We start from the raw sequence: 21,962 nt of genomic DNA, 5'->3' as shown, positions 1-21,962 counted from the left end.
TTGTACTAAATTATATACACCATATATAACTATTTTTTATTTTTATAATCAAATTGCATATTAAATTTGTTCATGGAATCAGAAATTGTCCACAAACATTTTTTAAATTTAATAATATACTATAAGATACAGACATAATAGATTTAACATTTATTTAAAATATTTAAATTCAAATTATTGTTTCATTAAGTTAAACCTTGAAGAATCGTTGTATAAATTAAGTAAGGTATAAACGGCATCGTTGCCCGTCTATATTTAAGAAATAATAATAATCTTTAAATAATAAAAGTTTTTAAATGAAAAAAAAAATTATTTACCTCATGAAATGTTACGTTCACATTTAAAAGCAGTATTTATACAAAAAAAAATAATATAAAAATTGTAGGTTTTAAATTCTAAGTACAATGATAAATATATTGGAAACAATTTTCCTGGTCATCAAATTATAAGTATTTTTTTGATAGCAAATTGGATCTTTTCTAAATATTCGGAGAAAAAACGATTAAAACAGGTATATTTAAATAATTTCATTTAAAAAAATCGATTTTGTTATTTTATTATAATTAAAAATTGAATGACTAATATTTGAAATTTTAAAATGTTCTCCAAATATCCATTTTATAATTTTCTGGACGTGATATTTTTAAACATTTTAAGTCTTTTTTTGTCAATTTATAGACATTGAATATTTTTTACTTTTTAGTTGTTTTTCTTCAACTACTATTGATAAGAAAATATTACGCTCAGTCAAAAATCTTGAGTAATGTTTTCAACTTAAATAATATAACTTGCACGTATACAATCTTAAGATTTAAACACACGTTTGTTGGTGGTATTAACGCCACACTCATGTGTAATGTATGATATTGCAGATGTATATACGTCCAATACGTATTACTACACTATGCAAATGACTTTGAAAAGTCAAACCAAGCGTCAGCATTTATCTGTTTTCTTCAAAGTTATCACGCGAACTGTGGCAGGTACCTAATTATTATTTACACGACCGTCAGTCAACTGATGTCAGACTAGTCCGCTGTCTAGTCGGTAAATTTTCTGATTAGATATCCAAAACGGCAAATAAAGACCTTTCCTTGCACGCGTTTTGGAAACCACGTACGTCAAAAACTTACTCTAAAACCTCATTATTTTAAAAGTGCACATTATAATATACTACCCGTCTTATTCATGAACGATGCATTATGTTTTAACTTCGGAATGTTTTAGTTTCGGAGTAATGATCGTCGGAATTTCACACATCACCTCGCAGAATTTTTTTGAATTATTATTGCAATAACCGAACTATGTTCACATAATATTTTTATCTTAGACTCAAGCCGAACTGAATTAATACAATATAACTATGAAAGTATTAAAGACGCCTTTTAATACACACGGGCCGATTAGACAAGACCGAATACAACAAATCTAAATAATCTAATATACCCACGTTCATTTTTTTTTTAACTATTTTGAAACTGGCAATTAGTCAATAACCCATAAGAATAAAGATAAAATAGATGAAAAGTCTATGCAAATTATATTTACTCTTAAATATCTGTTGTCGTCGCACGTCCGAGTTAATCGATTTGTGAAACGACTCGCGTTATCTGTTGAAAAAAAAAGCAAAACACAACACCAGCCAATATACTCGAAAACATAAAAAAACCTAACATCATATTAAGACGTTTTTATACGTTGGAGCTTGTTCGCTCCGTTCGTCGAGGTACTAATATTCGTGTAAAGGTTGTCGCACAGCATCGATGACACGGTCACCGCGGAATCTCCGAAATAAATCTTCTGCGTTTAAAATTATAACGTTTTTGGGCACGTCAGTCGGGGCAATTGTAACGACGACGATCAAATCAAAAGCGATAAAGCCATGAAAACCGTTCGTCCGTGGTCGTCGTGTGTATAGGATTCTCGACGTCTTTATTATCGTCACGCCAAAAACCGTCGTCGGTGAACAAGTCGCGTCTCTCTCTCTATGTATCTATATATATATATATATATATATTATTACACCACCGGCGGATCGTGGCTTATACTTTCTTTTCGGGACCACGTTACGTAATAATATCAAACCTACCACCCACAATATCCTACCACACCCCACCGTCGTCGCGAACATAACCACCCCGAAATATACGGCCTGGCCCGGCCCGGCCCGGTCTGTCGTCGTCATTGTCGACTTTTTCGTAACGGCGCGTTTCCGTTCCTTTCAGTCCCGCGGGATATTAGATATCACGAGACGGTGTGTGACGTGACGTGACTGACACGTCTTTGGGGAGTCTTTATTACTAAACTTCATATTATATATCCGGCCCCGACGCGGCCGCCACACGTCTGCGCCGAACGAGCCTTTATATAAATTGTTAATATTATTATTTCGCGATAGCGTATCATTCATCACACGTCAAGTCCTCTCCGGACGGTCTCGGCTGGTGGACAATAAACGCGTTGACGTTTGACGGTCTACGTGAGTGTGTGTATATAGTATAAGTACCGTCGTAGTTATGCTGCTATTTACTGCTTATATATATATATATATATATATATATATATTATTACACCACCGGCGGATCGTGGCTTATACTTTCTTTTCGGGACCACGTTACGTAATAATATCAAACCTACCACCCACAATATCCTACCACACCCCACCGTCGTCGCGAACATAGCCACCCCGAAATATTCGGCCTGGCCCGGCCCGGCCCGGTCTGTCGTCGTCATTGTCGACTTTTTCGTAACGGCGCGTTTCCGTTCCTTTCAGTCCCGCGGGATATTAGATATCACGAGACGGTGTGTGACGTGACGTGACTGACACGTCTTTGGGGAGTCTTTATTACTAAACTTCATATTATATATCCGGCCCCGACGCGGCCGCCACACGTCTGCGCCGAACGAGCCTTTATATAAATTGTTAATATTATTATTTCGCGATAGCGTATCATTCATCACACGTCAAGTCCTCTCCGGACGGTCTCGGCTGGTGGACAATAAACGCGTTGACGTTTGACGGTCTACGTGAGTGTGTGTATATAGTATAAGTACCGTCGTAGTTATGCTGCTATTTACTGCTTAAATATATATATATATATATGTATATATTATATAAGTGTAAGTATATTATTTTCATCGTTGCTGTATATATAATAGTCAGCTGTTGTACTCTGGTATTTGTTGTCGGTACACTTCCATGGCGATCGATCTCGATTGATATTTCTACAGGATTGAAATGGGGGGAACAGTTTTCGTCACGCCTTCTCTATCACTGTTCATCAATATTTCAAACTATATTATACTTTCAACCAACTTTTTGTTTACTTGTTTCATCGAGATAAGATTTTATAGAATAATTTGAATTTGAGTATAATATATTGTATTTTAGAAAGTGAATCAAGTATTTTCTAAATACGAGATTATTCAAAATGAATAACCCGATACTTTTCAACTGGCTTCTTAGGTCATCTGATATTATACTGAGTGACTATGTATTTTCAGGATATGTTTAAGATACAGTGTACGTACCACAATAGTATCATTAACCACAGAGGAACTAAAAAATTGGTGGAGTTGGTTACAATAGATGTTAATGATGTTATGCATGACATTAATTTAAGTTTCGGCTATATGTGGTTTGCGTAAACAAGGAGATCCGTATAGAACATTTATAGACACCGTGATATACATTTAAAATAATATTCCAAATTATAGTTAAATTGTGTAACACGATATTTTTTAAAAGCCAAGCAATTTAATTCTATAGTAGTAGTAGCTGAAGGTTTAGACAACAAATAATTTTAAATAATCATTGCATAGTGACACGCGTCAAATTTCAACAGTCTTCAATAAAATGCGATTTCATTTTAGCGCATAGAAGATATCGATAAACAGTACAATTTATTTATTTGTCATTTAGTCGTTAATTTACAAAATACACTGATCAATGAAAACAAACTATTCTGATATGATGCGAAATGGGCCAAATGCTGCTGAAATAAACAAAACAAACATTGAACACAATATAAAATAGTTGCATAATTGTTGTTCTTTTTTCTAATTTAATAATTCTGCTGTCGAGAAAAAAAATAATATTAAATTTAGTTGAGTTTTTTTGATATTTACAATATTAAAACAAACACGTATATGATTACTTTAATACATCGATGAAACTAAAAACGTTGGTTTGATTTTAGATAGAATATTATGCAGTTCCTGACTAACCCGTCCATAAATAAAGCCTAACACATACACAGTGCGTTATATCATTTTACAAACACTAATACACAATGTATTATCATATAATATAACATGCATTCCCCGCTGTCGCCTGTCGGTATTAATCGCACACACTCGACTTCAATTTTGACACTCAGGACTTAGAATTTCTCGTCTGTAATTCTCTAGAGATATAGTTTTCATCGTGATTACATTAAATATTGAACGTGTTTAGCTGTGAAATTCGACCTGCCCAATACACGGTCTCCGTATTATTATCTGCACGTGTGTACAAAGTCAAAACCGTTCCTAATAATATGTTGGCATAAATAAAGTAAATGTAATATTTATTTCAAAACTTGTTTTCCTTTATGCGCGACAAAAATTTCTACATTTTGATCTCGATTATAAGTAATTGATTTTTCCCAAAAACCGATTTTGGAGGGTTTCAATAAATTGTTTGTCACTCGCATAAAACTCAAAATAGTTATATGATGCAATGTACAAAAGAAAAGAAAAATAATACTTTTCGTAAAATAAAAGCTTTGTAGAAAATAGCTTTCTGATCAACAATAGAACAATGTGTTTGAAATAAATAATAAATAATGTATTGAGTAAATAATACAAAATTTTTGGTACAGATATTATAGGTTTTATATTTTAGAGTTTTTACGAATTTTTTTTAATTTATATGGAAATGTTCATTATACACGAACGCTAATTTTTTCAACCTAGCATAAAAATTTATAAACTAAATATACGTGACGTTTTTCAGAAGTTAATTGTTTTCATACGTATTGTCTTATAAATAATTACATTAAAAACATTTTTTTTTTTAATACTCAGTTAAGTAATTAGTGGTTTTATTTTGTAGCTAGTCTATAATTTGATTATTAGGTATAAGCTTAAACATATTATTATAAGGAACTATATTTTATATTTCATTATAAAATTTGTATTCAACGAAATCATGTTTTATTATATTTTAACAATAGGTAGTTAAAATATCGCATAGTTATGACTTGTAACATTTTAAAACTTTGATCATTCAACTTAGTCTGATATTTCAACAATTCAACCACCATATTAAGGGTTTGTATCCATTTCAGTTGGAATTGTTGAATTATAAAATATCTAAGTGGAAGTCAAATATACATTGTGACCTACGATTGAGTACATACTGAAATTATTTTACAAAAATGTTGAAAGTGACAATACAAATAGAAAGTTTAAAATAAATGATGAGTCGATGATATTTTAACTATATTTTAATATAACTTAAATCATATAACAGTATGTATATTATTATTTATTCTTAAAATGAGAAAATTAATATTAATACAGCTTTTAAAATGCAATTATTTTTATTAAAATCATGCATTAAGACAAATAATAATACATTATTTGTCAATTCTATTTGTCATATAAATAAATGTATGATGAATTCGAATAAATCAATTGAATTAAAACCCTCAGTTCTTTTTTAGATAGAAAATACTACTGCAACGTGCATTATTCATAGGTAGACGTGGTGTACTCTCATTTGGTGAGAAAAGGATCAAAGTACAGTATAATACCAGAATACTGTATTTCAATTTTAAACCGAGATAATGAATTTTGTATAAATATGATCGAGAATACTTGTTCGATTTTCCAGTTAGTTGTAAAGCGTTTTATCACTACACTTTGAATACATAAATGTTGAAATCATACTTTCGAATATTTAACTGATTTACGAACTCGCGTAGAATAAGCAGTACTTATTAAAATAGATTCTTATAAAATATCCAATTTTCCTTAAAAATAGTAACTACAAACTACAAATTGATTTCAAACTTCAAACATAATTTATTATAAGTGATAATATTCTAACATAAAATATGTCTAGGACTATATAAATATATCATAATATTTTATCATTGTGATATGTGACTTTCAAAATATATAAATGATGAGACAACTATTAGTTAAGATTAAATAAAATATAATTTTCAAAAAGTAAATTCACAATAATTATCGTAATCAAGTTTATAAAAACAGTCTAGTCACCTAATTATGAATGACTTGTGATATGGGTACAACTATAGCAGTATATTATATGAATGTATTAAAACTATAAAAATTTTTTTCTAGTGAAGTGAATATAAATAGGTACTTGTTGATATTTTGTTTCTATAATATATATTTAGCTAAAATTATTGTAATTAGATAAGGATTATAAAACTTTATTTTTATGGAAGTTAGAAAAATACTAATAATGATTGGATTTATAATTTTCATTTTTGAAAGATTAAAAACCTTAAGTTTAATATTTACGGTACTTATGTTTTTCTAAACATAAAATAAAAGAAAGTACAATGAGCGTATCCTTGAGCAAATATACTATCACAGTATAGGCAAAAACTAATAATTTCTTCTGTTATTGGACCGAAAGTAAAAAATAATAATAATAAAAACATAATTATATGGGATTTTGTGAGTTTGATCAGTTGGATTTTGAGGGTACATTAATAAAGTATATTTTGTTTTTTTTTTTTCAGAACAAGCCGACAAAAGCAATTTCAGTGAGTCAATATTTATTTTAGAAACGTTTTTTATTATTATTTTATGATGTAATATGAAATTTCTATAACACACTATAAAGGATAAGAAGTGAAGTTATTTTTCTAAAATATAGAAAACATTTATAAAACTAATGTTGTATACTTAAATGTAGAAAGTAATCGAATTTATTTATACGTTCATAATCTACCAAAATATAAATATAAGCTATGTATGTATTAAACGTTTTCCTCTTACTGTGAAATTAAAAACTAGAACGAATTCAAAAGTTTGTGAAATAATCGACTCCCCAGTATCTAAACACGAAACAAATTAATTCTAATACACGGTAACGATAGTTTCCATAATGTTTGACAGCAAAACGTTTACGGTCAAATATATTTGCAACTTTAACGTCACTATAGTTCATTGGCAGTGACTATTAGAAATATTACAATTACATGGACCATTTAATGAAAATACCAAACCAATCAATAATGTTTTTATTATGATTGAAACTTTTCTACGTTTAACTAAATACAAATTAACGAAACCCAATCATTAAAACCATATAGCTAAATGTATGTATGACGCTTATTTCATATTACATATAATACAAAAAGGATTATAAAATAGAATAGAAAAAAGTATTGAGAAATGTAAATTATTGTGATCAAACCATGAATAGAAATGATAAAAAATACTAAATAGTTAATAATGGATGAAGTAACTGAGACGAAACATGGTTAGACTATAATCACAAATTGATGTACCGAAATTGTCTATATACTGCGCCGGCCGATGGATTTAATAATTGATAACAATATTATAAATAACAACATAATATATTATATTATACATTGAAAACTCTACAACACAATTTGATGTAATGTGCATATTTAAGACCCGAAAATAGTAACTGAACGATGGTTTCAAACTCTCTCTCTGCGATCAAATATTTATATTAGGGTTTTAGATACTTACTATTATTTTTCTAATATTACTACAAATGAGATATTTTGTTCAGACGAATATCTTTAACATTTTTCAGGAATTTATCTATTATATTGATTTTGCATATTAATAACAAATTTTCATTCGAAATAAATATAAGTTAACACACATTTAAATCTTCAATAATACGACTACACAATATTGATGTAAGCCAAATACTGTCGTGGACGTATACAATAGTATATTAATATAAAAAAAACACAATGTGTTAGAAGCATAATTTGTTATACGATACCTGTGAAATAAAATAAAAATACTGTTGCTTCTCGACGTCTAAACTATCTATGATGATATTATAGTATTTACTTTGGATTTTATACTCGAAAATGCTATACGCAATTCGCCATATTCTATTTTTCAATAAAAAATAATAAACGTCGATAACGGAACACATTACTTTTTGACTTTTTAAACAATAAGTAATAACTATTTTGATAAAACAACACGCGTCTTATAAGTACTTACGAACGCGATCCAAGTGATTGTGACTATAATAATAATGTAGTGCATGCATGCGTGCACCACTACACGAAAATTATCTATTTTCAAACATTTTGTCTTCATTTCTCGATTATTTGTCGCACGAATATTTCGTATAAGCTGGTATAAGGTTATTTTTATTTTTATTATTATTATTCCGAAGAGGAAGCGGAGGAACGACTGCGGAATATAAAATATCTTTATTATAATATGCTCATTTCGCTCGCGGTAAATGTCAGCGATCTCATTGTCTCAATTAAAAATACGAATAACTTATAATATACATATAACCAAACCAAAAGTCACAGACCTTAAAAAAAATGATATCCCTTCGTTAAGCATTAATATGATAATGATGGTTATTGCTAATAGTATATAATAGAACGTGTGCATTATATATGTATATATTATATTACTATGTGTACACTGAAACGTTTACACACAATTTCCCTAACGTCACATGTGCCATATGAATATAACCCCGGTCGAATATTACGCTTAACGAGCATATGATACACATACGTATGGACGTATTGTATGAGTATAATGATGATAAGGTGATTTTTTTCCAAACTTATGCATTTATTTTTAGTACCTATTTTTTTTTTTTTTTTATTAGTTTCCGAAAATAATTTGATTATTAAATAAGGGTTGTTGAAATAACTACTCACTCGCATAACTACATTGTCTATATGTGCTTACTACTATATCACATTATTATTATGTCTCATTCGCGTACGTTTCTTAAATTACAATACAAAAATAAACGTGAAAATCGCTAAATAATCTTTACCGATTTATCATTAATACCAGAACCACACCTCTAGAAAAAAATAAAATTTAGAATGCTTTTAATAATATAAAGCATAAGCTCAATATTAATTTAATAAATTAATACATTTTCACGATATTATATTCTAACACAAAGTTAAAAATATGAGTAGCTATTAAGAAAACTAATAATAATTTTGTTGTGTATATAATATAATATAGTCAATCTCATTATACTATAGAAAAAAATACTTTAAATTAAATATAAAAATTGCAAAAATGATGTAAAAAAATGAACAAAGATAATAATAAGTATCTTCCGTTAAAAAAAAAATCACCTCTCTTATTCAACCTATTGGTTTTCTACATATATATAATGAACAATATACATTATTATACTCCCTCGGTAAATATTATAAATTATAATAGAGAAAAAAAGAAAGGAGAAACATTCTCTTCTCCTGGTCGACGGCATTTTGAGCACATTATATTATCATATATATATATATATATTACAGAGTGATTCACCAAACATCTTCATTCAATTTTTTATTTTCATTGTGAACTTTGATTTTTGAAACTTTTAAGTATACTTAAGGACCACCATAGAATTAGTATGTATTTAGATTTTATATACTATTTAGGGTGTGCTCTTTTTACAGTAGTGATACACATTTTTTTTTATCAAATAAGAAATAATTATTTTTATAACAGTAAATGCCGATAATTTAATTTTACAATTTGAATCAAATATCTAAATCAAAATTTGATAAAGTACCTAATCTGGTAATAATCATTATACATTATAATAGGTAGCTATTTTTTCATCATCATAACAACTATATACCTTTCAAACCCATATTAGCATCGATCTATTATCTTCACTAACCAACTTAAAATTCACTGAAGTTCCAATTTAGACATGTAATATACATAAAAAAAAAGTCGCCTGACTAACAAATCGTACGAAAAAAGCGCGATTCTCGTTTGAATAAAAAATTATTATCGTCACGGTCCTTATAAATATCGTATGAAATCAAAAAAAATCGTCATCGAGTGTACTTAAAAATGTCAAAAATCAGCGTTTGAATAAATACGTTATTAAAGGGCATGATGCGGTGAACGTGCTTTTGGTGAATTAGAATATGTGCATACATAAATTATATTATAATATATTATAATAATACTCCGAATGCACCAATGCCTAGCCAGTCAGAAAGAGAGAGAGAGAGAGCACATTTAACAGGGATAACAAAAGAACAAACCCCGACGACAACCAAACTCCTTTTCTTCCTCGCGCGGTACACGCGGTACTACAAGCTCGAGTTAGTGTACTACTCATATTTAATGTACGTTTTGTATGTGTGAGTGAATGTGTATGTAATATGCGCGTCCAAGCACGAGCAAAGGATAGACGCATTTGGCCTCCATCTTCTCATCTCCATCGTCGTGCCACCGACATCATTGTTCCCTCTTCCGCACCCGTGATAATATGACCGCGCATTATTGTTGTGCATTTGTTGACGAGACTAAAAAACAAGCAAAAAACTTGTTTTCTTAAAATCATCTTTTTTCGAGCTATTACCATAATAGTATATTTTAAAACATTATCATTATTATTATACTTACTGTAGATTATAGATTTTAGCGGTACCATACGTACCTATGCTCCTTATAACTGCATTACTGTTATTGTTATTATTGCAATTTAATAATAATCGTGAACCGGCGCGATAATATTATAATAGCGACGACCGTCGTTATCGTGAATACAATACAATCCACACTAAAATGGAGTTCCGACGAAAATTATTTCGAAGTGTATAATATAATATTATATTAAATCGTCGTAAGATAAACTACGGATTTGTTTGACGCCAAGCCGGGTGTAAGGCTGAAGAAGCGACCGTTGAAATTAACATGACGCGAGTTCTCAATTATAATTTTAGTGTAATATCATACATAGATAATATTATTGTATTAAGTACACAGACTTGTAAACGATATTCTTTAAAAATATTTAAGTATAGAATGTATGGATATGAATACTTTTATACGGTATTTTAATTTTTGATTGAGTAAATATTCAGAACAGAAAAAAATAATATATTATTATAATACTTAAAAAATATTTAAATAATTAATTACTCGAATACTATACAAGGCTGAAAGTAGAAACAAAGTGCCGTTATTTTTTCGTCGTGACGGTTATTGAACTCGGTATCTGCATACGACGTCGCTTTAAATTTTATTATAAAGTAAGGATACTTACGCCCCTCATTTCCGATAACAATTTTTGACGAACAACGAAATTAGATGAAGTCAAATTTTTTACTTATTCGGCGGATATTACAATATCAATGTTTATAATACTTCCTTGGACGATATTTTAATTTATTTTGCATCATACTTTATAATAAACACGAATAAAGAAAATAAGACACCTATTCTTCGCATGACATATTATTCAATATATAAATGGCTTACGTCAACGCTTTGACATTTAAAATAAGTATATTATCCTAATAATAAAAATATACTTTTAATCGTATAAACTTTAGTCTATTACGATCTTATGCCCATACTTTATTATGTATAATATTAAATATACACAGTTTGGCCGACAATAATAATAATTACCTATATAACGGTATTTTAAAAAAATAATATTTATATATGTCCATATTATTATTATTTTATGTATACTATTAAAGAAATGGGTTCATAAATAAATGATAAAATAATAAATCAATTATTCGTATAAATATTTAATAATTATTTTGAACATCGTAATCTCAATTTATCTTAAATAGATACGACGAGAACATGATTTTAAATCCACGGAATAACTGAATTTATAATATAACTGATGTCATATTGTTTGTGATGAAAAATAATATCTCGTATCAATAAATGAAAATTAAATATTAACTGGACTTTATCTTTCATGGACATTTTTAAATGACTGAGACATTTCTTGTATACCTACATAAATCATATAAAAAATAAAAGTAGAATATTTCGCGTTTTCTTATTCAGCTTGTTTATTTGCTGTTATTTTCAGCATATTATTTATGTTGAATATAAGTTTAACGTTGTTTACGCACGTACGGTATCTTTTCAAAAAATAAATGCCTTAGTCGCTAAATAACATAAACTGTGAAAAGTTTAATTTATTCAACATAAAGCAAAATATTTTTCCAGTCTTACGTTATGGTATAAATATTCTTTTTTTCTATTTTTACCGTGAATCTTTTTAGATAAGTTAAGATATTACTTATACATAATATTGGTGTCAAATTGATGAATAATATTTTTAATTTGATTCATAAGCATCAAAATAAACACTGTATAATGTAGTTATAAATAATAATAAAACGTTAAAATGGCAATAATACCTATGTGTATGAAGGAGGGCAGCCTACTTTGAGCTTATGGACTTTACACATTCCAACATATTTTGAAACTGACTTGCCGTAGTTTACAATGTCAGCTTAAAATTATTCAACCTCTCCATTTTATTTATATCTATATATCACAAATTTTTGAATAGAGGTAGTAAATGTTAAGATATCAAAATGTCCACATAAAAAAAAAGGAACTCAATAACTATATGTAAAGTAATATCAAGTTGTAATTTGTCTATTATTAAAAAATAAGTTTTTATGTCTAATAATTTAAAATCTAAGTTATTTTTATAAAAAAATCGGATCTTACGATCATAGAAAAATAAAATTGGTTTTTCTATAAATCTATAATATTTAATCGTTTGAGTTCCAACACTGATTTATATTTTAGTTATAAAAAAATTAAACATTTTCATTTATTAATCTTAATTAATCATTTTTGAATAAAATACCTATTCAGAATGTTATATAATAACAACATAAAGAAAAAACTATTTTATTTCCCCATTTTCTCGATGAATTTTTTAAGTAGTATACCTACAATAATTTTACGTTTAAGACATTTTAGAGTATCAACCCCATTAATAAAAATTTATTGTGATCAGAAAAGAATAATTGCATTTACTTATTTATTTATTTTTTATTTTATTTTTTTTTTTTTTTGACATATATATTTTCCAAATATATTTAGAAGTCTTAATAAACGTAAACAAAATACGCGGAATTATGCTATAAAAATTATGCAATGAATTAATTGAATACCAAATTTAAAATTAAAATTAAACAAAAATAAAAATATTTCTCAGCTTAAATAATATTTTTTTCTAACAGTATCTTATTAACCAATGCATTCAAATAGTAAATGTGTTAACTAATAATATAGAAAATATTGTGTATGTGATAATATTTTAACAACATTAACCACAACTGGGTGTCATTTGATAATCGCTAAAAACAAATTATAATTATAATTAAAAGGTACATTATTTACATTTTATGTTTTGCAGAAACGTAAAGTATGTTATAGATACGTAGACTATAGTTAATTTCATTAACTCATTTATTATTCATCAAGAAATTTCAAATAAATAGTGTATTTATCAAGGCTGGGCAAGTTAACTATTTTTTTTAACTCGTTAAGTTAAGTTAATATAGAAAATAGTAAGTTAAGTTTAAAGTTAAAAGTTAATTCTATTTTTTTTTTAACTTGCAAAAGTTACAAGTTAATTAGAAAATAAAAGTAACTTAACTTAGTTAAAAATAAGTTACTTTTTTTTTTAGTATAAAATTAATAATTATACCTGCCTACCTTTTTTTAAGCTAACAAATAACATATTAATGAGAGGTTACCCCTATAAAATTTCCGTTTATAATTAACTTTATAGTTATATAATATTTTCTGTGAATATGCAATATTATGTCATATGATAATTATTTTTATAAATTATTGTCTAATAATTATTAATTAATATATTTAAAATTTCAGATTTTTTTTTTTTTTATAAAATTAATTTGTACAAAATTGAATTTCTTTTAAATCTGTGGTTTAGGAAAAAAATTAACTTACCGTACCAATAAAATTAATTAACTCGCTAGTTACTGAATAACTTCGGAAAAAATGTAACTCGTTAAGTTAGAAGTTACTTCTAAAAAAAAAAGTAACTCGTTAATTAACTTAGTTAAAAGTAACTTAACTTTTTAACTTAACTTTAACTTATTAACTCGTTAATGCCCAGCCTTGGTATTTATGCATATGATAGTAATACACATTTATTAAATATATTAAATCATAAAAACTACGTACTTATATTATGTCTTGTTGTATATATTAAATATTAACCATAAATTATGACGAGTATAGCAAATTAAATAAATAATAATATGATTTCAAAACCATATTGTTATTGCACTATTGATATAATAATAATATGATAATTATCATTCGACGAATAAAACATATAATATATATACCTAATATATAATATGTTATTTTATTAATTAAATTACATTTTATGCAATTTTGAAAACAAATTTCATCATCTCTTTGATAATAAAATATAAAACAATGATACTAACATTTAAGGTCTCGATAGATGATCTTAATAGTAATTATGTTTTATAATTGATTAAAAATGTATATAATGTAAATTCGTTAATTGATCAATTTAGTTTTTAGTATTCACTATTGAGAATAGTCATGTAATTTCATAAGTTTAAATAATTGATCTTAATTAAAAATATAAATCAATTTAATAGTATTCTAATCTAAAATCTAAAAATAAAAATCAGTAGTTCAACTAAATATAGATATATGGCTTTAAGATTATTGACGCTAGTAACAATTATTTGTAAGTTAAATATACTAGTTATTATTTTATAATAAAAACATTCTAAAACGATTAATTCTGTAAAATATTGAAAATAAAATATGTCAGTTATTTGCGTAGGTACTTTATAAATTTTTTTTTTTACTTTTTTTTTTTTATTTGATAAAACAACTTTGCTTACCACGATTTACAAATTGAGTCGTAAAATATACAAAAATTGTGGTAAAAATAATGATTTTTCACTCCAAAGCCTTTTAAAACTTTTTTTCATTTATAATAATTTTTATGTTTTTTGATAACAAGCTTATTTCCCAACACAAGTAAATATTATATGAATATATACAATATTGTAAGAACGTTAAAAATGAAATTTAAAAATCAGTCGCTATTTTGTTCAATAATGAATATTATATTTATTATATATTGTAGTATAATATTAAATATTAAAAGAGGTAGGCAAGTGACTTATGTCGAGTAGTTCGCCATAGTTCGTGTGTTAAATTAGAATTTAATGATATATCACTGTACACAAAAAACGATTCTGAGCATTAACGGTCTGTCGGTTTATAACACTAAATATATTTCATGATATGTTTTTTGATATAACTATTTAAATTTTAAGTCAATTGTTTTACTTTTAGGTTGACAGTAGGTCGATTTGATTTTTTTTTGGGAAAAATTTCATTTATTAATTTACTATAATAATCTATACATTACGTACAGTGGCGTACCGACGGTTTTAGGGGTTTAACACCCCTTCTCCCCCTAAATAAAACATATATAATGATTTCTTTTATGGAATATTACATCAATAAAAACTTTTATACATATACAAATGGTAACCCACAATAAACGAATTCTGCTTACACTACTTTATGTATTATATTATTTATAAAAGCCAAATACCACTCGCTTACTGATCGTTATTTCTCAAAAACTACACAACGTATAACCTTGAAATTTGAAATAGTGGTTTTTCGAATACCTACTCTAAATGTGCAATTAGAAAGGATTTTAAAAAATATTGTGTATAAATGGATTAATTAATAATAGTAATTAATCACCAATACATCAATATATCGATTATCACAAATCGATTTATTAATTTTTGACAAATTATAACTTGGCTAATAAATTAGTACTTGCTATTTCGCCTGGCGATTTATATACTTTATAAATATATTTATTAATATAGTAAAATATCCATCTGAAGACTGTAATGGAGTTAAAATATACAGTTCACTATACTGTAGGGTTCCTTCACACATTAAATCCCCTAGGGATTCCACCTCACAATCTATGTTTGAAAATTGAAGCTCCAATTATGCTTTTGCGTAATTTCATACCTCCAAAATTTTGTAATGGCACACGAATTCATGTTACCTTTATCTTTACATTCTGTAAAATAGAAAAAGCACTTTTCTATCAAAAATATCTTTCATTCCATCTGGCTCCCACTTTCAATTCAAACGGCCACAGTTTTCCGTCAAGGTCTGTTATTCTATGACAATAAACAAAGCGCAAGGACATTTTTTGAAAGTGTCAAAAGTGGATTAAATATGACTGTTTCTCCTATATCCAATCATACGTTGCCTGTTCACGTATAAGCTCTTTTGGTAGTTAATAATAGGTACTGTACTGCCTGAAGGAAGAACCAAAAATATTGCATACAAGGAGGAATTATAAAAAAAAAGCATAAAAACTATTTTGCGCTCAACAATGTTACCCATAATATTCTAAAGCAATAAATATAAAAATAAAAAATAAAAAAAAAAGACCGGCGAAGACGGGTAATTCAGTTAGTAATATATAAACCTATCTATTTTATACCATACTATATTAAACATAGTGAATATAAACTATATTAGCTTATGAATTAGTTATACCTTACTGTATTTAATAGTGTTCATAATATAAATAGATAATATCTTAAAATTAATCTACATATTTTGAAAACTGAATTGCATATAATACAATTCATATCATACATGACAATTTTAAGTCCTCGCGAATAATGTTATTGAATTATAACGAAATAATTAACATCATTATTCATTATTAAAATACGTAATTTCATCCAAATTTAAATTAGATACAAATAAATACCAACAATAATTGTATTTATACATTTTTTAGCTCCAATATGAGCATTGCATTACATTTTCAAGTATTTTTACCCATTCATACATTTTTTATCAAATATTAAATATGTTTTTAATACAAATAAAGAAGCGTTTGTGTATAAATAGGTATACTGTAAATTTCTCTGTGAACATTTGGTATAAAATATACAAACAAGTAAACCAAAAAATAGTTTTTAAACTTCAGCTTTTTCTTGCCTAGAAAGATTTTATTTCAAAAAAAATACGATTTAAAGATTTAATTTAATACTATAACATTTTTTATTTGATTTTCTACCCATCCCAACGATTCTTGCTTCAAAAAAGTTTAAAAGGAAATATTTGGTTTAGCTTTAGCTGTTTAATGATGGAAAAAACTAACACAAAAGTATTACAACTTACAAGTATTTAATAAAATACTACAAAATAAGTGAACTTATTTTTGACCCTTTTTCGAAAACAAAAACATAAAGCTATCAAAGTCTCTAATCTTTGTTAAGAAACAATTGCAATAATAATAATATAATTTAATCAATTAATTTCATAAATGTATCATATTATAAAGTACATAATTGTAAGTTAGGAAATCATAAAATATGCATTAATTTTTATAGAAGTTAAACTCGATAATATTTGAAATATAATCATATAATCAGAATTTTACTGGATAAAGATTAAATAAAATGTATATAAACTATTATAAACTCAACATTGATTTTAATCTATAATATTGTGTTTATTATAACTTATAATAATTAGTAATAATCGCTCAATATATTTCCACATGATAAAAACAAAAAAAAAAAAAAAATCAAAACACAATATTTCAATTAAACGGCTTTAGGTCATTTTTGGTACAACTATTGATTATTTAACAATTCAAAACAATACATGATGGTAAGTGATCATCAATCATTGAGAAAAAAAAGATCGAGCATAATAATTCACTTAAAGGAAATGTAGGGAAATTTATGTACTTAATTACACAAAACTTAAATAGCGTTTTTTGTAAAGGTGTCCATAAAATGAAGTTTATAAAATATAAATATTTTTTTAATTTTTAAGGTTTCTGTACTATACGTCGTTTTGTTAGAAATTCTATATCACGGACACCTTTTATGTTACCTCTAAATAATGTCAATATTTAATTAAAACCTATTCTATGATCAGAAATAAATCATTATAATGCTATATTTTCAGCAAAAATTGTACGTCTATAGTTATAACATACGTTGATTGCTTTTATCAATAAAACATTTTTTGTATAAAGTTGTACATTTTTATCATTTAAAAAAATGACATATTCACAGACAACCTATTTTAGTTATTAATTTACAGCAGTTCATAAACTTAAATTTGGTAATAATGAACTCAACAAATTGTTTAACTTTGAGCTCAATAAGTATCTTTAGATTTTTGACCAAATTTAACTTTTGATAGTTATTTTTTTGATTCAATTTAGCCTTATTTTTTTTTTTTAGTCAAATAGTTTAATATTGAATGTAAAATTACAAAGAAAATAACTTATCTGCAGTCACCTGAATAATATTAATGAACATCATACTAATTCCCTGAACAATTATACTCAGCATATTTTAATTTAATAATGAAATAATAAAAGTCATTCATATTTTATGGGGACGTAAATAATTTTTGCTAAAATTTCTTCTTTTCGTTATGGTATATTGTCTTTTTCAATTTCTATTAGGATTTTAATGTACTATAATATAAATGTATTTTTATACAGGTTTAAATTTTTTGTACCTGCTTAATTATATATAAATAACAGTAAATTATTGTCAATTTTATTTAATTTAAATACCAAAGTTGAGATTCATTTTATTTTAAATTATACTTTAATTGAATCCGTTCATGTTGTTTTTATTTAGTTTTATTTTTTTTATTTTTTTTGTAATATATTATATTCATGTAGTTAGTGAATATAAAAAAAAATGCATATTATAATATCTTTTATTTAACCTATACTATACCTTTATTAATTAATACCTACCTATTTAATTATATCATTTGAGAATGGGCATTCTAGCTCACAACGATTAAAGTAAGTTGATTATGTAATACTACGCCATTTTAGCTTAACTCAAACTTGCTTCATCTAAACATAAAAAATGCTTTTTAAAAAAAAATAATAAATTTTGTAGCTTTTTTTATCAAATTTTATATATATATTTTAATATACTTTGTCAATCTATGATTTTACAAAGTATCATTTAAGAAATAACAAAAATACATATTATTTGAGTCGCCAGTTATCAACTAAAAAAAAAATATAATTAGAATATTGATTGAAATATAAGTATTAAGTAGCCAATATAAATGTATTATTTTATTCTAGCTTTACCTTAACTGTCAACTATTATAAAGGTGATAGGTACTATGAGTTTTCAAACTTTCATATAGAGTATAGACCACCCATAGTTTACCACTATACTCAATACAATTTTCACTCAAATGGCTGGTGCTTTTCAGCTTTGCTAAGATTTTTTTTTATTTTTCATTTTTCTATACAAAAAAGAGAAAGACTATTTAATAAAATATAACAAAAAAAGTGATATTTATTGGAGTAAACGACATATATTTACATTGGTATTTTATAATGATAAATAAACATGTATATATCTATAATACTCTAATAATATATTATGACCTTGGTAAACTCACTGAAAATTGATTTCGATGAAAAGTCATCTGCTATAAATTTAAGCATTCGTTAAAATAGCATCCGTTCACAGTTACAAATAAATTATACTTCCCGTACGAATTGAGATATGGTTACCATAATATGCTGTTTATAAAATGTTCGCAATTTATTTAAGTATTTGAATCATGCATAGAAATTAATTAATACCTACTTAAATACAATTTTTATAAAAAAAAAAATTTGTATAAAATTTAAATTCTATTGGCTCAAAATAATTTACTTTTATTTTATTTGTTTTTAATTTTTTTTGTAATTCCATTTTTTTTTTTTTTTATCGGTTTTTGCAACTACCATTATTATTTGTAGTACATATATCAATATTTTAATAATACCTATTGATTTGTGAATATTATTTAACATTGAAATATCCAAATAAATTCATAAGAAACACTAAATAGACGATAAGAAAATAAATATTTAAGAAGAAAATTATTTTAATAGGACAATATTACAATAACTCCACGATAAATCATTTATTTAAAAAATATATATGCATGTACTGAACAATGTGTATAATCTCTATAATACATTTTCACATGATTGATCCTAGCCGGTGAAAAAGAAGTTTTTCAGACATTTATACCATAAGCCAATACCTGCTTTATTTTTACTGTTTAGTTTAGGTAGAATCAATCAAATTGTACACAAGACCCAAAATAGCACATTCTAAAGTTAATGTATAATTTTTCAATTATAGTTTTGTTAAAAGTTTAAAGTTTAATTTTATTAATTCAATAAATATATATATGTTATATAGGTACAATAAAGGCAATAAAATAACAATGGATTAAAGAAATCATTCCTACTGAAAAGTTTTTGATCGCTTCGACAGATTTTCGACAGTCTCTTAACTTCTTACGTTTTACAAATTTGTTTTATATATTATAATGTCATATTATTTATCCTTAGTTAATTTATTTTTCTCATTTACAAAATATGTTATAAAATCGCTTAAATCATCATACTATCGATTTTAACGTTATTTGCAGAATTATGCATAATTGTTTTACAGCTGTATGAACAATTCGAATGTAGTCGTATCAACATGATATTTTTCAAATTATATTAAAACTAAACATCAAATTTCATTTCCAATACTTCGACGAATTCAAGCTCACAAGGTCAACAATAAAAAAAAACCAACATTGAATGTTTTTATAATTTTAACTAGGTACTTATATATTATTAAGAAAAAGCATTGTTTCGTTATAACCATTACAAATTCTAAATAATTGGTTGATTTTCCAATCACCATCTAGAACAAACAAATGAGTTTTTTCTATTCTACAATATGTGCCATTCACTTACTGTGTGTTTGTTTTTCTTAAATGTGATTTATTGCTTTTTCACAAACAATAAAATGGAAATTATTCACGTTCTACTTTAATTGGATTTCTTCAAATAATAAATAACAAATATCACTTTGATACCTTTTGAGATTTTTAACTTTAAAAACAATTCAAATCGTTTTTGTTTGAATAATATCTTATAGCGAGTATCCACTTAACAAAAAGTATAAAATATATGAGTAATAAACATTATTACATATACATTTATACTCGATTTACCTACATATTTTATAACGTGTTGAAAATGATTGGCGTTCATCAATTGCAATCTTAATCAAATCTTTATAAAATAAAATTAAAAGAAAATACGAAATGGTATTTTAAACTTTAGTCAGAATAATATTAATAATAATTAGGTATTGAAATACTACAAAGAAAAAAAATACATTTAATTTGTATATTATAATTATTACCAAAAAAAACTAATTACTACATTAATATTCAAATTTTTCTTATGAAGCAAACTTTTATTTTTTATTCTTCGTTACTTTTATTGTTATTATTATTCTATTTTTATTTTTTATTGCAATGTATTCAATGTTTTTACATTTTAAGTATAATATATAAACTAGAATATGCACAAAAATCATCTCATCCTCGGTTATTTACTTTGTTACTAACATGTTAAAATTTCATATAAATATAAGAACCCCCAGTAAAATTTAGTAATGGTAAGCCAAATACCAAAAAAAACAAATGATAAGATAGATATGTCGAAAGTTTAAATAAATTAGTTGGCACTTGGCACCTAAAACTGTTAATGCGACATAAACTTAATAGTTAAGTAAATTATTATTGGATAAAACGCTTTTGTATCTTACAAATAACTGTATATTTTCTTTGGGAATATTATATTGTACAAAATATGTTTGTACAAACTCAATAGTATCGGCGAAGGGCTTGTTTTATGTCGCATAAACGATATTGATTTTTTTTTTTTTTGATCTTCAATTATCAGCTCACCAAAAATAATATTGTTTAGAAATAATATGAATAACGAGTAATAAAAG

At 25.9% G+C, this 21,962-nt stretch overlaps 1 protein-coding gene across 4 annotated transcripts in view; it reads left to right on the top strand.

Moving 5' to 3' along the window:
- The window catches only part of LOC114128730 (leucine-rich repeat-containing protein 24-like), a 153,988-nt gene that overhangs the window by 65,378 nt on the left and 66,648 nt on the right, over nt 1–21,962 (top strand). For 2 of the 4 annotated variants that reach the window (XM_050210316.1, XM_050210303.1), the window contains exon 3: nt 6,762–6,785. The exons of the other annotated variants lie outside the window; for them this stretch is intronic. The gene's annotated coding sequence lies outside the window, so the exon portion shown is untranslated. The remainder of the gene's footprint in view (nt 1–6,761; nt 6,786–21,962) is intronic. 4 annotated transcript variants of the gene reach the window in all.

Source organism: Aphis gossypii, chromosome 1, assembly GCF_020184175.1.
Source record: "Aphis gossypii isolate Hap1 chromosome 1, ASM2018417v2, whole genome shotgun sequence".
NCBI classification, from domain to species: Eukaryota; Metazoa; Arthropoda; class Insecta; order Hemiptera; family Aphididae; genus Aphis; species Aphis gossypii.
Note: the sequence above shows the minus strand (reverse complement) of the source record. Positions and strands in the feature narration are given on the sequence as shown.